This window comes from Cupressus sempervirens, chromosome 7 (genome assembly GCF_028749045.1).
Source record: "Cupressus sempervirens isolate cs-2001-9-10 chromosome 7, ASM2874904v1, whole genome shotgun sequence".
NCBI lineage: Eukaryota > Viridiplantae > Streptophyta > Pinopsida > Cupressales > Cupressaceae > Cupressus > Cupressus sempervirens.
In genome coordinates, this window is record NC_143124.1 from 661,640,200 (window position 1) to 661,646,253 (window position 6,054).

Consider the following 6,054-nt stretch of genomic DNA (forward strand, 5'->3'; position numbering starts at 1 on the left):
ACTACTTGAAGTTTTTGCCGGCATTTAATGTTATTGAAACTTATAAGAAAACATGCTAAAGATTACTAGTTGAAATAATTAATCTATAAAAATATTGACACAACTTGTTTGAGGTTTTAAATTGGTTTATAAATGCAAGAGTTAGGCTATGGAAGCCAATTGTAGAAGATATGTATCTACAAGAATTAAAGGAGACATCTAATATGAATGCCACTACTAGAAAGAGAAAAGAAAATGACTCAAGGAAAAAAAATGAAAGTCCAGTGGGTGATGAAAGAAAATGAACAAAAATGGAAAGATTATGTTGGATGGAGGGGTGCAATATGATAAGAAATCTTCTTCTGAATGTGAAAGTTCCAAAGTTGATGATGGTGGAAGCACCTCACAGACTGGTCAAGAAAGTAGTGGTACAACCCTGAGCATACCTCTAGAATCACAGTTTCATTCAGGGGATAAGTTGATGGCACAAGAGAATTAGATATGAGCATGAATAAAAAGAGAATTAATGTGCATTCCCTGTCTTTTGTAAATATAGGACCAACCATTGGGGTTGACAGAAAACTACTTAATGAAACACATGGGTGCATTAATTTTGAACAAGGCATGAAGAGATTTAGACCTGATTTGGATGGCAATAGGTTTCAAGGATTTTATAATACAATTAATTTAACTTACAACCATGAATCTACTAGAATGGGTGGCAATTATTCCCATGAAGATTTAACTCCTAGACAAATAGGAAGCCATGGAGGTGCATCTCTAACCTTAGGTGTGCGTCACAATGGAAGCCAAGAAAAGTGAACAATGCCCTTTATTTATGTAGAGATGATTTCGCGTCAGACACTAATTACCATTTTAATATACACCACCACGGTAATGATCAAGACTATGGAAATCATGGCTTTGATACCCAAAACATTCATTTCAGAAAATATGTGGAATGTCAGCTCTTGCACAATTTTGTGGGTTAGTAAGTGGTATAATTACATAAAATTTAACCCAGTTATTGTTATTATTGCAGAAAATTAGATCAGAAAGACATTTGACCACCTTATTGATCCTAACATTTCTGCACATTTTAAATCATGTCTAACATGTGAGAGTCGTGCCTTGTATATATTATAATCCTCTATATCTAATACCCATTTACCTATTGTCTCTGCCCATTACTTTGTTCTAATGGGTAAATTGAAAGGGTTGGGTCTAGTTTTGCATGGCAACCTTGTTTCCCATGTATGATAATCTTCTAGTTGAGCATGTGTCAGCGAAGGAACTGATTTAATAAGTTAGTTACAAATTGCAAGCTATGGTGTAATTGGAAACCACTCTGAAGCCATACTTAATGTAAATTTATCTTCCCTACATGCATCATTTTTTAAATCTGATCTACTAAGTGGGATATCTACTTTCTACTTTCCAACATAGAAAGCGGAGAATGCTTTGCCATTACATAAAATGACAATTTGTTTATGTAGGTAAAATATTTTTTATGTTTTGAATCCAAAAATTAAGCAATGATTTTAAGACTGAGACTTATCCCCCTCTTGCTGACTAGTGCCTAGTTTCTGCAGGGTTGTTAGAAAGCTGAAATTGCAAATTTTGCATATAAAAGTACCTCTTCCAATATTTTGGGTAATTGCTATTTTGTAATGGATTATGTATTTTCATATATTTCAATGCCTATTTATATAATGATCCTAATTGGCATCCATACACTTTTCTTTGTGGCCTTCTATTTAGATATATTCTTGGCATCCATACAAAATGGTAGACCAGGTACTTTTTGTTTCTTTTTGTTCCTATATTATCATTTTTAATGATATAAAACATTAACCTAAGCTTGACTAGGTAGCATATATAGTAATTGTTATATTTATAATTGTTTTCTAATTTCTTGTTGGTAGATTGCTAATTCTCTTCCTACAAGGCTTCTATATTTTAAAAACCATGGGTGTTGACATTACTAACATTCATCTCTAAGGTATGATCATCTGTCAACCAACCAAAGCATTAAAGATATTACCCTTTGTTAGATGAGTAAGGTCATTGCCTTGTGATAGAGTAGTACCCATTATCCTCATAGGAATACAATCCACATAGAGACATGGTTCTTATTCAAAGCTTCCTTAGTGTTACACACAAGTTACACGTGCATGCATGCACATAGACACACACCTATGATCTCATAGATGCAAGGATCAACAATCATGCATTACTACTTACAGAACTTGTCTTTACCTTTCAATCATCCCTTCACTATCATGGTACATGCCCTTCTTACAACAACTCCTCGCAACTTAAGAACATTTCACCAGTTAAATGCCTTTTCAACCTATTTTGACATATTTGACCATTGTTGACCAAATTTCTGATTAGGAAACCTATTTGTGGCACTAATGGCCTTATATTGAACACCGAATAAGAAAACATGATTAAACAAATATAAACATACTAACTATGACCTTGATATAGCCTTATTACATATATTAGCGAGAATTGGCCTTATTGTTGATAGTACACTGTGCATTCAGGGAAATAGTACATCAACATCTGAATATTCAGATGAACGAGTAGCAAGACCTAAACCAGGGACAAAAGAATACTTAAATGAAAAGATATATTGTACTTGCAAGAGGTGCCAAAATAGGAAACTAAAGAAGCAGTGAATGGTTCGTATCCACAAATTGAAGTATGGAGTTTACATAGAAGAGGTAAATTATAATTAACAAATTGGTACTCCTAAAGGTAAACAAATACACATATTATTTAATACATTATAATATTATATTGATCATTTCAATGCCTTTAATGATGAAAAGTCACTTCCAGTTCATAATATTGTTGATTTAGGTCCTGTTAATGATGGGATATATATTCCATCAGATGAGGAATTTTCTTATGAAGATGACATTGTTTGATCACCATGTTTAGTTTATGATTGTTGTGAGGATTCATACAATATAATTATATATTTTCATTTTTCAATTAAATGTACGAGCAACCAGATTGTTTCCTTTTGTTGTGTGTCCTATAGACACCAGAAAAATAAATAAGGGGTGATTAAGAGCCACTATTTGGGGACATGTGCTATTCACACAGCTATAGAAAGACAATAACCAAGTTATTAGTAGAAATAAATATTCATGTCTACCATAATAGATAGGCCAATTAATATTATATGCTTTTTTCTATTGTTACATCTGAGTCAATTTAGCTCTTTATTTTCTGGACTGGGCAAAGATTAGTCTTAATAACTATATTTGGTGTATTGGATGTGTCTGCATATGCTTGTGTCTTTATATAAAAGAATGGGAGAAATGAAACAGTCTCCTAATAAAAAGGGAGAAATTTTTAATAACTATATTAAACAAACACACTCTGCTAGGCTACATATAAGAAGGAAATTTCATGGCTCTACTGGGTTTCTAGAGAACAGATAATTCATTTATTTTGTTAATAATGGAACTGCAGCATCTGAAGGACTCCTGTTTTTCTTATCTGCAAGAGTTGAATTTTTCTCAGGCACTTTTCCTCTGGCAACCCCATCAAATAGCTATGTTCTTAAAATCTTGTGCAATTGGGCAACAAGTTGTTTCTTTAGAGCATCAAAAGCCATTTCTAGCCTCTCCAACTACTCTATTGAATTAATATTGTACATAAACAAACCATAATAAAGATCAAAGCTGTCTCCACAAGTGTTCTCAACAATTTGAAGTAATGACTCATATCCTTTAGTATTTATTGGGGTGGATTCCAAATTCAATTTCCCTAACATCCTCCCAACAATGTGTGTAATAAATTGTGTTTCAGCTGCACGGTGATCATGTTCCACACGGGACATCTCAACCATCCTACAACCTTCTTTTGCAAATATTTTAAAAAACCATTCACAACACTCAGCTCTTAACCCTTCTCCAATCTTAACCTTATCATAGACCAAGGGAAGACCGCTCCACCCAGCTTTTCCACTCTTAGGCCCAAACATAGGATGGGTGCACAATGTATCAAATTCTAGGGGAAGCACCTATAAAAAGAGATTGTGTGGAAACTCTTTGACTGAAAGGACATCTGCAAATAATGTATCTCTTTTCAATCTTTGAGTTGGAAATGTTTTCAACATAGACTCTGTTGATATGATAGATGTGCATAGAAATATCACCTCGAGATGCTCTTCACAAAAATCATCTTGATCCATGTAAAATGAAACTCCCATCTTACGTGCAACCTCACTATGATCTATTCTAGAATAAGCCAATACTATGTGACCTTGGCAGACAATGGTCTTAGCAAGAAACTGACCAAAATTGCCAAAGTCCACTATGCCAATCTTTAACTTACTACCTTTCTTGGTTTCATTACTTATCTTTGATTCGTAATCAAATGGCTATGCAGCATCCAAAGATATAACTTTCAAATTCCTTGGGCAGTGACTTTGCTTTCCATTTTGTTTCTTTTTCTGCAAAATCGAAACTACTAATTTTGGATATCCTATTTTAGTCAGCATTATAGGCTATATGAGACTAGAACAAGGCTGAGAGGAATGAAATGAAACAGTGGAAATTTTGATTGAAGCAACCATGTCCACACTTGCTCTCTACTTTACACTGTAGCTTCAAATGGACAAATGAGGATGTAAGACAGCTCAAAAAATGAAGTAGCCATAAAAATATTAATGTAATATAGCTCTCTGCGGTTATAACTTGATAGTAATTGCTAGGAATTCACATTGCAAAAGCAATAGCCTACAATTTCAAGCTACATAGGGTAAAATCTAATGTTGTGATATTGCTATCAAGATTCAACTATGTAGTTCTTTGAGACAAATACATTGTGCCCATGTTTGATGAGCAATGGTTCAAATAAGCCTCTCTCTCTTGAGAACCAATGGTATTTAGTACTCATTTCATCTAGGTGGTGCTCACATAGGTGAAGCAATGAGACTTCCCAGGAGGACACCCATCTCAGTACTACTCTAGTTCAAGCACAGTTAACTACAGAGTTTACTCCATGGTTAAACACACTACACTTGCAACTACACTTGCAAAACCTTCAACAAGTGTTGTGCCTTATAATCATCAATTGATTAGTATGAGATATTGATGAGCTTAAGGGGCCTTCTAACAAATGGTTCATAAGGCATAACACTTGCTAAAGGTTTTGCAAATGCAATTGCAAGTAATGTGTGAATAACAATGGAGGAAACTCTCTAGTTAAGCGCGCTTGATATGGAGCAGTACTCGGACGGGAAGTCCCAATGCTTCACCTCTATAAGCATCACCTAGATGAAATGAGTGATAAGTATTCCATTCATTCTCATGAGAGACGGGTTTATTAGAACCACTACTCATGAAACATGGGTCATTGAGTTTGACTTGAAAAACTACACAGTTGAATCCTAATAGCAATATGACAATTTCACTCTGTGCAAAATATGTCCTACTTATCAAATTTAATGCTGCCAAACAAATTAGTAAATAATATTATGGCCATCCAACTGCAAAAAAAGCATGAGAGTTTGGATAAAGATATTCACTTTTGTATTGCTCCAAATATCAGACTCCAAAAGCTGATAATAGAAAATGCTCAGCTATAGAGAATTAAATATTCCACACCACCACAGATTCTTTACTCAACAAACCAAAACATTTCTCAAGAAAGAAAAGAAAAAAGCTTTTGCAAGAGGATGCTACAGTTAACCAAAAGTTTAGAAAAATGTTATGGAAGAGATCCTGACCACACTATAATAATGGCAAGATTATTTTATAAACTAGTTACTCAAGGATTGGGCACTAGTATCTTAGCAATAGGTTAAGAAACCTCTATCATTTTGAAACAAAATGCTAAGAACCTTGTCTATACCACCAAAAATGGACACTATTGCATAAGGTAGATTAGGATGTTCCAGACTAATAGGTATGTGGGGGTTGAAATGCAAATAACTAAAATGAAAAATATCTAAATATTGTTTAAAGCAGAACTTTCGAATTTGACAAGTAATAAAGAAATAAATCTACTGGACATAACCTATGGGCTATTTAACTTACAATGTTCATT

The 6,054-nt window shown here is 34.0% G+C and overlaps 1 pseudogene; it reads right to left on the bottom strand.

The window, feature by feature from the left end:
• Positions 1-3,445: 3,445 nt before the first annotated feature.
• LOC149548398 (arogenate dehydrogenase 2, chloroplastic pseudogene) lies at positions 3,446-4,579 on the bottom strand (annotated as a pseudogene).
• Positions 4,580-6,054: the final 1,475 nt, after the last annotated feature.